Source organism: Microcaecilia unicolor, chromosome 11, assembly GCF_901765095.1.
Source record: "Microcaecilia unicolor chromosome 11, aMicUni1.1, whole genome shotgun sequence".
Taxonomy (NCBI): domain Eukaryota; kingdom Metazoa; phylum Chordata; class Amphibia; order Gymnophiona; family Siphonopidae; genus Microcaecilia; species Microcaecilia unicolor.
Window position 1 is genome coordinate 157,425,002 of NC_044041.1, and position 16,322 is coordinate 157,441,323.

The following is a 16,322-nucleotide window of genomic DNA, read 5'->3' on the forward strand; positions in this document are numbered from 1 at the left end:
ATACTTCAGGCTTAAATAATGAGCTTAATCAATGTAACTTCCACAACACACAAAACACCTTATGAGCTACTGCTTATAAATGCTCTTCAAAAGATAGATATTTATCAAAAACTACTCCCAAAATTTTAAGGAAAGATTCCAATGGGAAATCAATATCATCAATACACAGAATATTCTCACTTCCTCCATTAATCTTATTACTAAAAACTATAAACTTTGTTTTATCCTTATTCATTGTAAGTCTAAAAGTGAATGCCCATTCTTCTATTTCTTTAATCACCCTAGGTGCAATAGGGGATACATTCAACAACTGGCCTTCAAAAGGAATAAAAACTGTTTTATTTATTTATGCACATTTATATTCCACTTTTTTCCACATGTATGCAGACTCAAAGTGGATTACAATGTACTGATAAGGCTATCGCCAGACCAGTTGTTATACAATTACAATTACATGAAATAGGATAAGAACAGGGTAAGAAGAAAAAGGGAAAGGGGAAGAGAGACTAAAAAAGGTCTATGGACATGTTATTAGGAAGGACTGTAGGTAATATGTGGAATTTCTGAAGTTGGCTTTCCGAGATAGGCTGGACTCAGTTAGATTCCAGATGCTGAGATGATTCAGAGTGGCGTGAACAGCTATCGGCAAGGCAATCCATGATGGGGAGTGGTTATAATACCCATCCAGACCAGGAGAAATAAGCATGGCATGATTAGAACTGTTTGAGGCAGGAAGAGATGTGAAGTGGCTGGACTGGCTATGCTGAAATAGCATGTTGCAAATGGTGTTGAAATCTGCTTCTAACCGTCCACACCAGCTCCCAAGACGATTGATGAAGCAGGAAGCGGCCTGGAGTATGGAAGAGGGAACCGTCAAAGATGGAGCAGAAGACTGTCCAAGCGATTGGTTTCTCATTCGAACCAGAGTAGTAGTTTCTCCAGATGGCTGCCATATCAATTTATATCATCTGCATACATTAAAATACTAGCATTTTTAGCGTGTGCTATAAATTAGCAAACACTTTCTAGTGTTTGCTAATTTATAGCACACGCTAAAAATGCTAGTTCCTATGTTCCTATGGGTGTCTCTAGCATTAGCACACACTAATTTTTAGCACGAGCTAAAAACATTAGCGCCTTAATAAACAGGGCCTTAAATCACCTCTCTACTTTTTAAGAACAAACTGCAATCTAAAGTGATCCGGTCAAATAGTAGGTATCCGGTCAGGATTTTCAATTTGATAATCACCTAAAGACTGAAATCTGTATGTAAAGAAATTAATCTCATGACCTTTTTCATAAGTGGGATCCCCTTCCATCTTATGATATCCCAGATATTGTAACATATTTATCAGTGCTTTGGTCTCAAGGTCTTCTTGCATATCTAAATGAACATTAATGTCACCAACAACATATTTTCAGCTAACAAATTAGCCTCAAAGATGAACTCACAAAAATCATCTTGATGTGACTTCCACCACCACTTAAATAGCAACCTCTCACGCTTTACCTTGCACCAGGCAGATGGAAAACAGCTGCTAAAGAGTCACAATATCCAGGTAACAGCAAGACTGGTAGCCAAGATGACAAAGTGCTGTCTTTAGCAAGTACGGCTACCAAAAGTTTTAGATCTCTGTTTCCCTGTTGGGTTTTAAATTAGGCATGGTCTCTGATGTCACAGATAGGTGGAGCAACCTCCCACACTTAACTTGCACTGGATGGATGGAAAATAACCGCTAAAGAATCAGAATATCCAGGTAACAGCAAGACTGGTAGCCAAAATGACAAAGTAGATTTGCCACACGCCGAGGCCCTTTTTACCGCATCAAGTAAAAGGTTAAAAAAAAAAAAAAGGAAATGGCTGTGCGGTAAGTGTACTTACTGCCACCTATTTAGGAGGTGATAAGGGCTCCCGCACTAACCGGGCAGCTCACAGTGCTGCCTAATACCACCAGGTAAGTCCCTGGTGCAAAAAGAAAAAAATAATTTCTGTCATGCTGGAAATGGAACACAGTGGGGGCGATAGTGTCGGATTGGGGCATACCAACGCAGTAGTGGTTCTACTGCTGTGTTGTAAAAGGACCCATTAGCCAGTTAAGTTATAGTGGCCAAAAGAAACCTGGATATTCAATGTCTGCCACCAAAAATGGCCTGGCATCAGGGCTGCCGAGAGACTTGGCTGGGCCTGGCCCCCCCCCCCCCCCGGGGTCATCATCGTCGCCGGCCCCCCTCTGTCCACCATCGGGCCGGGCCCCCCCATGAATTCAAATCATAGCACCTCACCTCAACCTCGCTCCGTGTGAAAGAAGCGCAGCAGCGGCCGTCTGCAGATCGCCTCCCTTCGGGCCTTCCCTCCCTCGAGGGCGGGACACAGGGAGGGAAGGCCTGAAGGGAGGCGATCTGCAGACTGCCACTGCTGCGCTTCTTTCACACGGAGCAAGGTCGAGGTGAGGCGCTATGATTTGAATTCAGGGGGGCCCGGCCCGGTGGTGGACAGAGGGGGGCAGGTGGAGGGGACTGCGGCACCGGGCCCCCTTGGAGGCCCGGGACTGGGGAATTTTGTCCCCCCTGCCCCCCCCTCTCGGCGGCTCTGCCTGGCATTGATTATCTGGACTCAGTGCCGACTGTGTGACTGAGGCGGTCTGCCATATAGCACAAACAGATGAAGAGTAGTTCATCATATCTATATTATCTATCTATCTATCTAGTAACAGTGGATTCCCCCTTTTTTTCCACAATTGAAAAGTTGCTGATATCGGAATGATATAAGGTTGTGGATAACTTTAAAGTGATTGTGTTTTTGGAAGAACTTGAAAAACTTTTAAGCACTGGATTTGTGAATTATCATATCGAATGCATTACCAGTTGATAAGGTTTACCACTGTTGGACTTAATCGGCAAATTTGAAAAAAATATATATGTGTACTATGGTATTTGAATAGTTTAAAAAAATGTGATGATATAATGTATAAGTTATGTATGTATGGATGAAGAATGAATGGTTATTTGTGGGTTTTAATAAATAATGAACAATAATAAGAATTTGTAACAATATGTAATAATGAAATAAAGATTTATAAATAGTAATAGTTGTATTAGAATTTGCTTGTATGCTTGGTTACAACTATTTTAAGTTATGTTACCTTAGGTAGAATTTTGTTTTTATCTATAGCTATATATATCTCACACAGACATCAAAGCAGTTTCCAAGCATATTTAAACAACTGATACATAAGGGATCACTTAGGAACAGGAAGAATTAGGGGTTACAGAGGATGGGCAGGCTGGATGGGTCATATGGCCTTTATCTGCCGTCATGTTTCTATGTTTCTATAAAAAGAATCACATTAACCAAATCAAACAAAACATGAACAGACACAACAGGAAGGGAAACAGATAGGACAAGAATACAATAAGACTGTGTCATCATCAGATTCCCATGCAGCAGCTGGATTTGATTCCCACTGGAGCACCTTGTGACCCTGAGAAAGCCCTTAACCTTCCATTGCCCCAGGTAAAAACAAAATAAAACTTAGACTGTGAGCCGAATAGGGAGAAAGAAAGTACCTGTATAAAATGTGTAACCCACTTTGGTTGTACCAGAGAAAGGTGGTATATCAAATGCATGTCCCAAATTCATAGTCACTAGGCTACTCTTCCATGACTGAACAGCTAAAGAGTGGATGTTCATAAGAACTGCATGCAAAACCCATGCCAATATATGGAAAGCATGAATACAGCATAGATAACTGAATGGCAGATTTTCACTAGAACCCCATGCTGATATTACACTGACACCCATAAAACAAGAATACAGCACTACCTGTTGAAGATGGATCTTCATCAGAGACTCATGCTGCATTGCATTTACACCTATAAAAGCATTCCACAAAGGGAAATAAGTTAAATAAATTGTAGAGTACAAATGTAACTGAGGAATGGATGCAGGGAAGGATATTTATTTAAACAGGATGACAATAATAAAGCATTTTGCCCAGCAAAAATATCAGAGGTTATGTTGTAGGGCAAAAGGAATGGAGAACTAGAAATAAGAATATGAGAGAACCCCATAGGCTGAAGAAACTCATGTTTTCATTAGGGATGTGCATTCTTTAGCATGCATTCGGTTCATTAATATGTCTCAAAAGTGCACACAAGATCGATTTAATGCACATTAGCCCATGAGCTGATTTCTGTACATTAAAAAATTCTAACGCTGGGCTACTGGAGCAGATGCTGGCCTTACTTCTGCCCAGGATATACCTAACTCTGTAGAGACCCCTTTCTTACAAAGATGAAACACAAGTCGGAAAAAGCAATATCCAGCTGTAAACTTTCGTTGTCCTAAGATTTCCAGTTGTATGAAAAAAAAATGCAGCTATAGACTTCTCCCTCTCAGCTACTCTTCCTCACATCTGTCTTGATCTTCCCAGTATTCTCCAACTGTCCAACACTGTTTATCCTTCCCCTTCTCTTTCTCTGTTATCGTTGTCTCTCTCTCTCTCTCTCTCCCCCCCCCCCCCCCCCCCCAATCTTTCTCTGCTAAAAGATAAACTATACTTTAGTGGGGAATGTCACAGAAGACAATGTTCTCCTGGCAGTAGAGTGACATTCCTATTGGCTGTACCCATCAGCATTTTCTGATTCCGCTTCCCACAAAAGGCACCCTATCTGCCCTTCCAGCAGCTAGGCAGTGGCCGAAACAGAGGATCCAACCAAGATTAATAATCCTGATTCCAGTGCTGAGCCTTTCATGCTAATTAAATTTCAGCTCTGGTCTCAGGGCTTCTCAGTTCCGAGAAGTTAAGTGAAAGAATCCACAAATGATGAAAGCCAGGTTTAAACAGCAACAAGGTCAGGAAATAAGATATAGCTGACAAAACAGAATGGAAAAGAAAGTGAAAGACTTACCATCTCCATGCCAAAGTGCTGCTCTGATATGCCAAATTCAGCACCCACTCCAGAGCAGCAGGAAGCAAGGTGAAAAACTTACAGAACCCTGGTGTTGAGGGCAAAAACCCCAGCAGGCATACGGAGTCCCTGAGCAGGGCTGAGAGAGGCAGCTATTACTAAGGGAAAGAAGTTCTGATCATACCACATGCACACACACACACATACTCAGGCCAGCCGCCTTTAACCAGGTTAACCCTAGCAGTGCCAGTGTCCATGAGCAGGCAGGCAGCTAGGTAGAGACAGTTAGGACTAGGCGCAGGAGGCTCTGAGCACACAGACACCAAGATACATACACACAGGCCAGTGTTCCTTCCTTAACCTTATCCCTGCCAGTATTAATTCAGGCAATGCCAGACTCCCGGTGCAGGAGGCTCTGAAGAACACACGCTGGTAATTGGGAAGCAAAACCGGTGCTGGCCAGACTTCTACGCCCTGATTGTGACTGAATAGATAGGAATGGGCTTGAATGTAAATTTTAAGTGGCTTCGACCTTAGCTTGAGAACTTTTAGTACAAGAAGAGTGCTGTGCAGACTTAGACGGTCTGTGCCCTGAGAATGGCAAGGACAAATCAAACTTGGGTATATATAAAGTATTGCATATCAAGTAAAATGAGTTTATCTTTTTGGGCAGACTGGATGGTCCGTACAGGTCTTCATCTGCCGTCACTTACTATGTTACTATCCAGCTCATTTTCTAAAGTGATCGCCGGCCAAATTCCGACATAAATCGGGAGATGGCCAGCGATCTCGGAAAAGCGGCCAAATCGGTATAATTGAAAGCCGCTTTTTTGCCAACATCGCCGCTTTCCCGTCGCGTCGCCAGCCAAAGTTCAAAGGGGCAGCATTAGACACCTTGCCAATAGCCACAGAGCACACAGTCCCAAAGAGGGAAAAACTAATTCACCTCTGCAGTGGCGTAGCAAGGGTGGGGCGGTGGGGGCGGTCCACCCCGGGTGTCAGCGGGTGGGGGGGTGCTCTGCTCCCGGTGCTCCCAGCCTCGCGTCTGCCCTGCTTGTAAAAGAAGTAAATCTCTTCTCCTCCTCCTCGTCGGGTCTCACTGTGTCCTGCCCTCCTCTGAGGTAACTTCCTATTTCCACAAGGGCGGGACACAGTGAGGCCTGACGAGGAGAAGAGATTTACTTATTTTACAAGCAGGGCAGATGCGAGGCGCTGCCTGCAACAACGCTTCACAAATTTTTTTAAAGGTAGGGTGGTGGCAGGAGAGTCGGGGTGGGGAAGGAATTCTCAGATGGGAGAAGGACTGGAGTGGGGAGGGGGTTCTCAGATGGGAGAACGGGACTGGGGTGGGGAGGGGTGTTATGGGGGTTCTCAGATGGGGAGGGGAGGGGGTTCTCAGATGGAGAGGGGAAGGGGTTTTCAGATGGGAGAAGGGGGCTGGGGTGGGGTGGGGGTTCTCAGATGGGAGAGGAGAGGGGTGTTGTGGGGATTCTCAGATGAGGAGGGGAGGGGGTTCTCAGATGGGAGAGCGGGACTGGGGTGGGGTGGAGAGGGGTGCTGTGGGGGTTCTCAGATGGGGAGGGGAAGGGGTTCTCAGCTGGGAGAAGGGGTGGGGCTCTCAAATGGGAGGGGGCTGGGTCTGAGAAGGGATCATGAGGGAAAATGGGGCATGCCTGGGTCAGGTGGGAGAATGGGTCGGGCTGAAAAGGGGGGGCCCTAATGCAAGGCATGTGGATGAAGGGGGCTGGAACTGGGGACTGAAAGGAGGGTAGATGGGATAAGAGGGCTAGTACTGGGACTGGGGGCTGAAAAGGGGCAGGGGCTGAAACTGTGGGGACTGGGGGCTGAAAAGGAGACAGGGAGAAGAGGCTGGGGCTGAAGCTCGGGACTTGTGAGAGAAAAGGGCTGGGGTTGAAACTGGGAGCTGAAAAAAAGGGGCAGAGAGAGGGGACAGATCCTGGATGGAAGGGGGAGTGAGAGGGAGGGCAGACCCTGGATGGATGAAAGAGGGAGGGCAAATGGTGGATTGAAGGGGTAGAGAGAAAGGGCAGACAGTGGATGGAAGGGATAGAAAGGGCAGACAGTGAATGGAAGAGGGGGAGAGATAGAGAGGGCAGACAGGCAGATGGTGGATGGAAGGGGCAGAGATAGAGGGCAGATGTAGATGGAAGGAGCGGGAGAGAGGACAGATATTGGATGGAGGGGACAGCAGAGAGGGCAGACACTGGATGGCAGAGAGAGAACAAAGACAGATGCTGGATGGAAGGAAGACAGTGAAAAGAAGATGAGGAAAGCAGAAACCAGAGACAACAAACTGTAAATAAAATATTTTTATTTTTTTTGCTTTAGGATAAAGTAGTATTGTAGCTGTGTTAATAAATGTTTATAATAGAACATGTAAACAAGGTAATCTTTTTACTGGACTAATTTTAATACATTTTGGCTAACTTTCGGAGAACAAAACCCCCTTCCTCAGGTCAGGATAGGATACTGTAACAGCACTATTCTGTATTGACCTGAGGAAGGATGTTTTGGCCTCTGAAAGCTAAATGTATTAGTCCAATAAAATGGTATTATTTTATTTTCTATATTTGTTTTATTTCTGTTTGTTAATTTGTAAAGTGGTGATTGGTACTTGTTAGTTTTTTTCAAATTTACATCTGCTGTCTTTATATTTTGCACAGTACTAGGGGACATTTTCTGTTTCTGTGGTGTTGCATTGTATGCAGAGTTTGGCATCTTGGGGGTTCAGTTTAATTTTGTCTAAATAGAAAGTTTATTATTACTTATTCTATAGTGGATTAGGGTGTATCTGTGTTTGTGAAAAAGACATGGCTTTCAGTTGGCATTGACTGTGCAGGATCGACGATCTGTATTATTCTGCCTGGTTTCATTTTACAATAGGTGAATTGATGTTCTAGTGCTCACTGTAGTGTTTAAGATGCTTTCCTTTTCTTTGTGTGACTCGTAGAAATTACTGCTTATGGTATGGTAGAATTGCTCTATAGGTCCTGAGTGTTTTGAATTCTCGGCATGCCTAGTACTAGATTTTGGAGGGGGTGTTAAAAATGACCGGCCCCGGGTGTCAACTACCCTAGCTATGCCACTGCACCTCTGACTTTTGCAGGAATGTCTCTGGAGAAAGAGAAGGAGCAAGCAGGGGCTGGTTTTTTTTACATATTCTCAGTGCTTTTTTTGTGCCGGTACGCACCAGTACGGCATAACGGCACCTTTTTCCTCAGGTCCTGCTCCCGCCCGTTCCTGCTCCTGCGATTCTCTCTCCCCTCCCCTGCCCTCCCTGTCCAGCGATTCTCTCTCCCCTCCCCTGCCCTCCCTGTCCAGCATGTCCCCTCTCTCCCCTGCCCTCCCCTCTCCAAGTCGTGGCGAACCGGTCCAGAAGTGAAGGCAGCAGTGAGGCAGGCACGCACTCAGCAGGCAGGTTCGTCTTCATCTCCTCTCACGTTGCTTCCCTCTCAGCGCATCCCGTCCTCGAGGCGACATGTTAGAAAGGGAGGGCAGGGGAGGGGAGGGGAGAGAATCGCTGGACAGGGAGGGGAGGGCAGGGGGAGAGGAGACATGCTGGACATGGGCAGGGGAGAGAGGATGGAGAATTGCTGGGCATGGATGAGGGGAGGGCAGGGGAGGGAGGCGACGTGCTGAGTATGGAGGGCAGGGGAGGGCAGGGGAGGGGAGAGAGAATCGCTGGACATGGAGGGGAGGGCAGGGGAGAGAGGAGACTTGCTGGACATGGAGGAGAGGGTAGGGGGAGAGGAGACATGCTGGACATGGGCAGGGGAGGGCAGGGGAGAGAGGAGACTCGCTGGACATGGAGGAGAGCCCAGCTCTACCACCGGCTGCCTTTCAGGTGCTGTGGAGGACTTGCAGCTCATCTGCATATCCTTACAGCCTTCTCCGGGGTGACACCCAGGTCCACTCCGATCCACTCAGGGCCTCTGCTCTAGGTGCCGCGCGCCGGTGCATTTTTCTCTTTACATCTTCCCAGTTGCTAAAGTACCTCAGTCATTTATGGCCCCTATTCACATTCTCTTCCTAGCCCTCTCCCTTCCTAATCTTTTCCCTCACCCCCTACCTCTCTCCGCTACAGGAACTCACTGCCCATCCATCGACTTCATCACCTCACCTTCTCTCCTACTCTCTTTCTCCCTCTTGGCTTTTAATCTCCGCCTCTTTCTTCCGTCCATTTTACCTTCCTCATTCCACCTAAATACCTCTCGCCTTCGACGCCTTCGTGGCCACACCTCTCCTACTCTCCTCCACTCTCTTTTACTCCTTCTTTTACTCTCAGCCGGTGACATCAATCCCAATCCTGGCCCCCCCTCACCAACTATTATCCCAACTCTACAGATCTCACCGCGACCTCTCTAACCTCATCTCTATTTCTCTACTCCCCTCCTCTTCTCTGCCCTTCTCTTGCGCCCTATGGAATGCCCGCTCTATCTGTAACAAACTCGCCTATATCCAGGACCTCTTTATCTCACGTCACCTCCATCTGCTCGCCATAACAGAAACCTGGCTCTGCCCTGATGACTCTGCTTCAGTCGCAGCCCTGTGCCATGGCGGTTATCTATTTTCACATACTCCTCGCCCTGCTGGCCGTGGGGGCGGTGTTGGACTACTTCTCTCTCCCTCCTCCAGATTTCAACCCCTTCTTCCACCTCAATCTCACTGTTTTTCCTCCTTTGAAGTCCACTCTATCCGCCTTTTCTCTCCTCTGCCTCTTCGAATAGCGGTCATTTATTGTCCCCCTGATAAGTCCTTTTCATCCTTTCTCAGTGACTTTGACGCCTGGCTTGCCTTCTTCCATGATCCTTCCTCCCCCTCTCTCATCCTTGGTGACTTTAATATTCCTGATAATGATCCTTCCAACTCTTATATTTCCAAGTTACTCGCTTTAACGTCCTCCTTTAATCTCCAACTATGCTCCACCTCCCCCACTCATCAAAATGGTCACTGTCTTGATCTCATCTTCTCCTCCAACTGTTCACCCTCTAGTTTACTTGCCTCTGATCTTCCCTCCTCTGATCACCATCTTATAACTTTCACACTTAAATCTCCTCCCTCCCAGTCCTGTCCTATCTTATCTAATTTATCTAGGAATCTTCACGATATTGACCCTTCATCTCTATCCTCCCATGTTTCAAACCTCCTCTCTACTGTGGCACATCCACGTCTGTCAACGAGGCTGTTTCTTCTTACAACAATACTCTATCCTCTGCCTTAGACACTCTTGCACCTTTGCTGACCCGCCCTGTAAGGCGTACAAAACCCCAACCTTGGCTGACTTCTAATATCTGCTACCTACATTCCTGTACCCGCTCCGCCGAACGCCTCTGGCGGAAATCTCGGGCCCTTGCTGATTTCTTACACTTTAAGTTCATGCTGACCTCCTTCCAATCTGCTCTTTTACGTGCCAAACAGGATTATTATATCCACCTGACCAACTCTCTTGGCTCTAATCCTCGACTTCTCTTCACCACATTGAACTCTCTCCTCAAGGTGCCCCCTCCCCCAACTCCCCCTTCATTATCTCCTCAGACCCTTGCTGAATTCTTTCACAACAAGGTTCAAAAGATAAACCTTGCTTTCTCAACCTCACCACCTCTCCCTCCACTAGTCCGCTCCCCCCTCTCTCCTTCCCCTCATTCCCTTTCCTCCTTTCCTGAAGTTACTATTGAGGAAACTACACTTCTCCTTTCTTCCTCAAAATGTACCACCTGTTCCTCTGATCCCATTCCCACCCACCTTCTTAATGCCATCTCTCCTACTCTTATTCCTTTTATCTGTCACATTCTCAACCTCTCACTTTCCACTGCGACTGTCCCTGCTGCCTTTAAACATGCTGTGGTCACACCTCTCCTTAAGAAGCCTTCACTCGACCCTACTTGTCCCTCTAATTACCGACCCATCTCCCTCCTTCCTTTTCTCTCCAAATTACTTGAGCGTGCTGTTCACCACCGCTGCCTTGATTTTCTCTCCTCACATGCTATTCTTGACCCACTACAATCTGGTTTTCGCCCTCTCCACTCAACCGAAACTGCGCTTACTAAAGTCTCCAATGACCTATTACTGGCTAAATCCAGAGGTCAATATTCCATCCTCATTCTTCTTGATCTTTCCGCTGCTTTTGACACTGTCGATCACAGCATACTTCTCGATACCCTGTCCTCACTTGGATTCCAGGGCTCTGTCCTTTCCTGGTTCTCTTCCTACCTCTCCCTCCGCACCTTCAGTGTTCACTCTGGTGGATCCTCTTCTACTTCTATCCCTCTGCCTGTCGGTGTACCTCAGGGTTCTGTTCTTGGTCCCCTCCTCTTTTCTATCTACACTTCTTCCCTTGGTTCATTAATCTCATCCCATGGCTTTTTCTACCATCTCTACGCTGATGACTCCCAAATCTACCTTTCTACCCCTGATATTTCACCTTGCATCCAAACCAAAGTTTCAGCGTGCTTGATGGACATTGCTGTCTGGATGTCTCAACGCCACCTGAAATTAAATATGACCAAAACCGAGCTTCTCATTTCCCCCCCCCCCAAACCCACCTCCCCGCTCCCCCCGTTTTCTATTTCTGTTCATGGCTCTCTCATTCTCCCTGTCTCCTCAGCTCGAAACCTTGGGGTCATCTTTGACTCTTCTCTCTCCTTCTCTGCTCATATCCAGCAGATTGCCAAGACCTGTCGTTTCTTTCTTTACAACATCCGTAAAATCCGCCCCTTTCTTTCCGAGCACTCTACCAAAACCCTCATCCACACCCTTGTCACCTCTCGTTTAGACTACTGCAATCTGCTTCTTGCTGGCCTCCCACTTAGCCACCTCTCCCCTCTCCAGTCGGTTCAACACTCTGCTGCCCGTCTCATCTTCCGCCAGGGTCGCTTTACTCATACTACCCCTCTCCTCAAGACCCTTCACTGGCTCCCTATCCGTTTTCGCATCCTGTTCAAACTTCTTCTACTAACCTATAAATGTACTCACTCTGCTGCTCCCCAGTATCTCTCCACACTCGTCCTTCCCTACACCCCTTCCCGTGCACTCCGCTCCATGGATAAATCCTTCTTATCCGTTCCCTTCTCCACTACTGCCAACTCCAGACTTCGCGCCTTCTGTCTCGCTGCACCCTACGCCTGGAATAAACTTCCTGAGCCCCTACGTCTTGCCCCATCCTTGGCCACCTTTAAATCTAGACTGAAAGCCCACCTCTTTAACATTGCTTTTGACTTGTAACCACTCGCCTCCACCTACCCTCCTCTCTTCCTTCCCGTTCACATTAATTGATTTGATTTGCTTACTTTATTTATTTTTTGTCTATTAGATTGTAAGCTCTTTGAGCAGGGACTGTCTTTCTTCTATGTTTGTGCAGTGCTGCGTACGCCTTGTAGCGCTATAGAAATGCTAAATAGTAGTAGTAGTAGGGGGGAGAGGAGACATGCTGGAGTTGGGCAGGGGAGGGCAGGGGAGGGAGGAGAATCACTGGGCATGGGTGGCTGGAGGGGGGCAGGGGGAGAGGAGGGTTGCTGGACATGGGTGGATGGAGGAGAGGGCAGGAAGAGAGAAGAAATGCTGGACATGGATGGAGGGGAGGGAAGAGTGAGGAAGGAGATGAGATGAAGGAAAAGGAAGAGAGGAGAAAAACTGCACATGGATGAAGAAAGGCAGAAGCTGGATCCACTGGACAGTCAAGTCTGCGGAGTAGGGCCCAGCTTTTACTTATGGATGTAGGGCAAGAAATGAAGAAGAAAGGCGGAAAGTAAAGAAATAAATGGAAAAGAAGCCCTGAAACGGAGGACAGATAGCAGCAGAATCAGATACTGGGCCAGCATGATCAGAAAAACAGTCACCAGACAACAAAGGTAGAAAAAAATCATTTTATTTTCATTTTAGTGTCTGGAATATGTCCAATTTGAGAATTTACATCTGCTGTTACAAGTACTGGACCTGTAACAGCTTACAGAAATTATTTATAATGAATAAAAATCACATTATTTTTTTCTCCTATACTAGTATAATATTTTCAATGATGTCTGTTTATATGCGCCATGGCTGGTATAAGGGGTGTGGCAATAATAGGGGTGGGACCATATGTGGTGACCCCGCCCACAATGAGTACCGGCACCTTTTTTTCTACAAAAAAAGCACTGCATATTCTGGAGCCTTGGGCAGGAATTCAGAAGGAGTCCCAAAGCTTGTCAGCTTTGGGCAGGTTTAGGGGCTCCCTGTGGCATAGGAGTCCAGGCAAACTGCCCTGGTTGCACCCTCCTAAAGCCAGCTCTGGGAATGAGACAAACTGAGCTCCAAATGCTCAAAAGATAGCCAGCCAAAGTAGTTCTCTGCAATACTGCAGCCAAAGGATGAAGCATAAGTGGTTTCTCTGAATATTTGTGTGTCACGAGGGGGCAACCATCACCCTGGTTTTAGTTTTAACCACTGGAGCTAGGACCACCTTACAAGCGATGTACTTATCACCCCCCCCCCCCCCCTTCTATCTCTTTGCCAATTTATCCCTTCAACCCATGTAACAGATATGCCGTTAATATGGCATCCAACACTGACCCGGAATCCCAGCCCTTCTGCCGCAGGAATGAAGCCACTCCTTCAAAACTCGCTACATAAGCTGATCATGTTGATGGGACCTCTGAGTTTCTGAATATCTCCCATACTTCTGATTGCCCAACTTCCAGGGATAGACACGCATTGATGCTCCCATCTCGTCCACCTCGGGAACAAGGGTCTGGAAAAGATGAAAGGAGAAAGCACATCAGCTATTCTGTTGGTAGCTCCAGGAATACTACACCTGTCTATCCCAGTTAATCCTAGCCTTTTACCTTTTTCCTCCATATTTCAATTATCTATCAATTATCTATCTTAAATCACTAAGCATTTAATTACATCTGTTCCTAACTCAGTTTTACTGGTCTAACATTATATGATGTATTTTAATATATTTTTAACATGTTCATGCTTTTCTAATTGTTATGTAAGCCACATTGAACCTGAGTTTTACTCGAACTAATGTGGGATATAAATGTCATAAATAAATAAACATGCCTAGCTTTTCACCTAACAGCCTTTTTGGCAACCAAGCGAGTTTCAGGAGATTGAACTGAGCTCTTCAAATAATTAGTATCTAGCTCAAGTACCTGGGGTATGTTATTGCCTAAAATGTTCTATTACATTTTCTTTATCTTTTCTTCATCCTCTCATTAAGTCTTGGATCTGTATATTGTAGACTTGAGTGTTTGTTTAATTTCCTTATTAGATTGCCTATTTATTTTATTTATTTTTAGATTTTGCTCAGACCTTTTTCAGTAGTAGCTCAAGGTGAGTTACATTCAGGTACACTGGATATATTTCTCTGTCCCAGGAGGGCTCACAATCCAAGTTTGTACCCGAGGCAATGGAGGGTTAAGTGACTTGCCCAAGATCACAAGGAGCAGCAGCAAGATTTGAACTGGGCAACTCTAGATGTCAAAACCGCTGGATGTCAAGACTGGTGCTCTAACCACTAGGCCACTCCTCCACTAACTCTGCTTGCAAAATTCAAGCTGCCCAAAAGAAACTGGACAGTACGAACTCAAAGAATGTATCCTACATTTTCCCACCTATTTGCAGGCTCAATGTGGCTTACATAGTACCGTAGCGGCGTTCGCCAGTTCCGGTATGAACAAATACAAGGTGTAATAGTGGTAGAATAAGGTTCATGTATGGTAGATACATTGGGGGAACATTAGAGAGGAAGAGGGAGAGTTGGGGTGTGTCCAATCTCTATGCCCAAAAAGTTAATAACTGGGATTGGACCCTCTTATCCACAGCCAAAGGTATGCCAAAATTGCATGCTACCTCAATGATATGAGCTTGTCACACTCATCACTATCCGCAGGACCCACAAACAAGATGTCATCCAAGTAATAACTATGTTGACAATGTTAATTTTATTAGGATCTGCCATCTCTTTTGCGCAGCAGAGCCATGGCCCTTCTATTACTCCTGACAGAAATGTCTATCCCCTCTAGGTACTTAATTATCCCAACCTCGTATCTGCACATGACAGTGTTAGCAGTCAAGGCAGTATAAACCTATGCAATTATAAAGGAACCCAGTATTTAGTAGGTAAAGAAATATAGTTTATTAACATTGATATCTTACCAAAGATAGTACAAGCAGTTCAGGCAGTCATATGGTAGAACAGCATCTCACGCCACATCTGTCTGTATCCTTCTCTCTCCTAGCTTCTGGCTTCTTCTCTGATCTTTCTCTTCTGCCCTGATACCTCTCTGACTGCATCTCTTATACCATTCAGGCACAATTGATTCCAATGGCCCCTAGCGTTCTCACCAGGGCTCTTGCCCCTTATCAGTTGATAAGGAATGACTTCACTTATTCTCCAGCTCTAACTATAAACAAAATAGGCCCAGAGCACATCTTGTGAGATGACTTCACAGGTCATTTTGCTCTCTTCAGCACTCCTCAGCTCTCCCCCCTCCCTTTGGGTATGCTCATCCTACCTACATCTAGCCCTTTATCAACTTAAATTAGCCAAAACAACTTTCTCATGACTTCTCACAGGTGCTAGTCCCATGGGTTGTTTACAAGAGCAGATGCCCCCTCCCTTGCCTGTCAGCTCTCTGGGAACTCACTTCAGCCTCAGCTGCAGTGAGAAATACATTTTGTATCAGACATGATTTTTGCTTTTTAAAGAGGCCTAGCTCTTAGCCTAAGCCATTGGCCTGTATTTTACTGAGAGCAAGGGCTACCATATTTCTTCATTCCCCTCTTGCCAGGCCCCTCAGGAGGGGCTGGCACACACGACTACTAGTGGGCATGGCCATCCTTTCCAGAGGGCTCTTAGAGTCCTGTGGGGGGGGAAAGAATACCTTCAATGGGACAGGGGCGCTCTGTTATGATGTGGGACTTAGGCCTTAGTGAGAATCAATCTTTAAGCATGTAGATACTGTATATACTACATGAAATTCTTCATTCTATGTTCCCACCCAAAAAAAACTTAATTATGTATCCTACGACTACCCCTCTGGAGCAGTGTGAGGCTGTTACGTCTGTGGCCGTGACCACCCTCAGACTTACCCTGTTTCTGGGAGTCAGTGGCTATGCTGGCTTCTGCTTGTCTCTGTGTCTGTCTCTGTCTTAGTTTCTCTCTGGCTCTGTGTGCTGATTGTCCTACTGAACCTCACCTGTGTGGGCTATGCCTTTTCCAAGATGGCTGCCGCCGATTCCTCTATGCCAGTATCCAAGATGGCTCCCGCTGGGCTGACTTCTCTGTGTGTCAAGCCTCTGTTTGGATGCAAGGTGATTGCTGCAGCTGTGCCTCTGGTGTGGAAGGGCTTTATTAATCACTTACAGACTACAGCCCTGGCCTTTGCATTTCATCTAGGGCCCTG

General features: G+C 46.1%; 1 protein-coding gene across 3 annotated transcripts in view; it reads right to left on the reverse strand.

Moving 5' to 3' along the window:
- The window catches only part of GPR4 (G protein-coupled receptor 4), a 166,840-nt gene extending 161,688 nt beyond the window's left edge, over positions 1-5,152 (reverse strand). For all 3 annotated transcript variants that reach the window (XM_030220102.1, XM_030220101.1, XM_030220099.1), the window contains exon 1: positions 4,912-5,152. The gene's annotated coding sequence lies outside the window, so the exon portion shown is untranslated. The remainder of the gene's footprint in view (positions 1-4,911) is intronic.
- Positions 5,153-16,322: the final 11,170 nt, after the last annotated feature.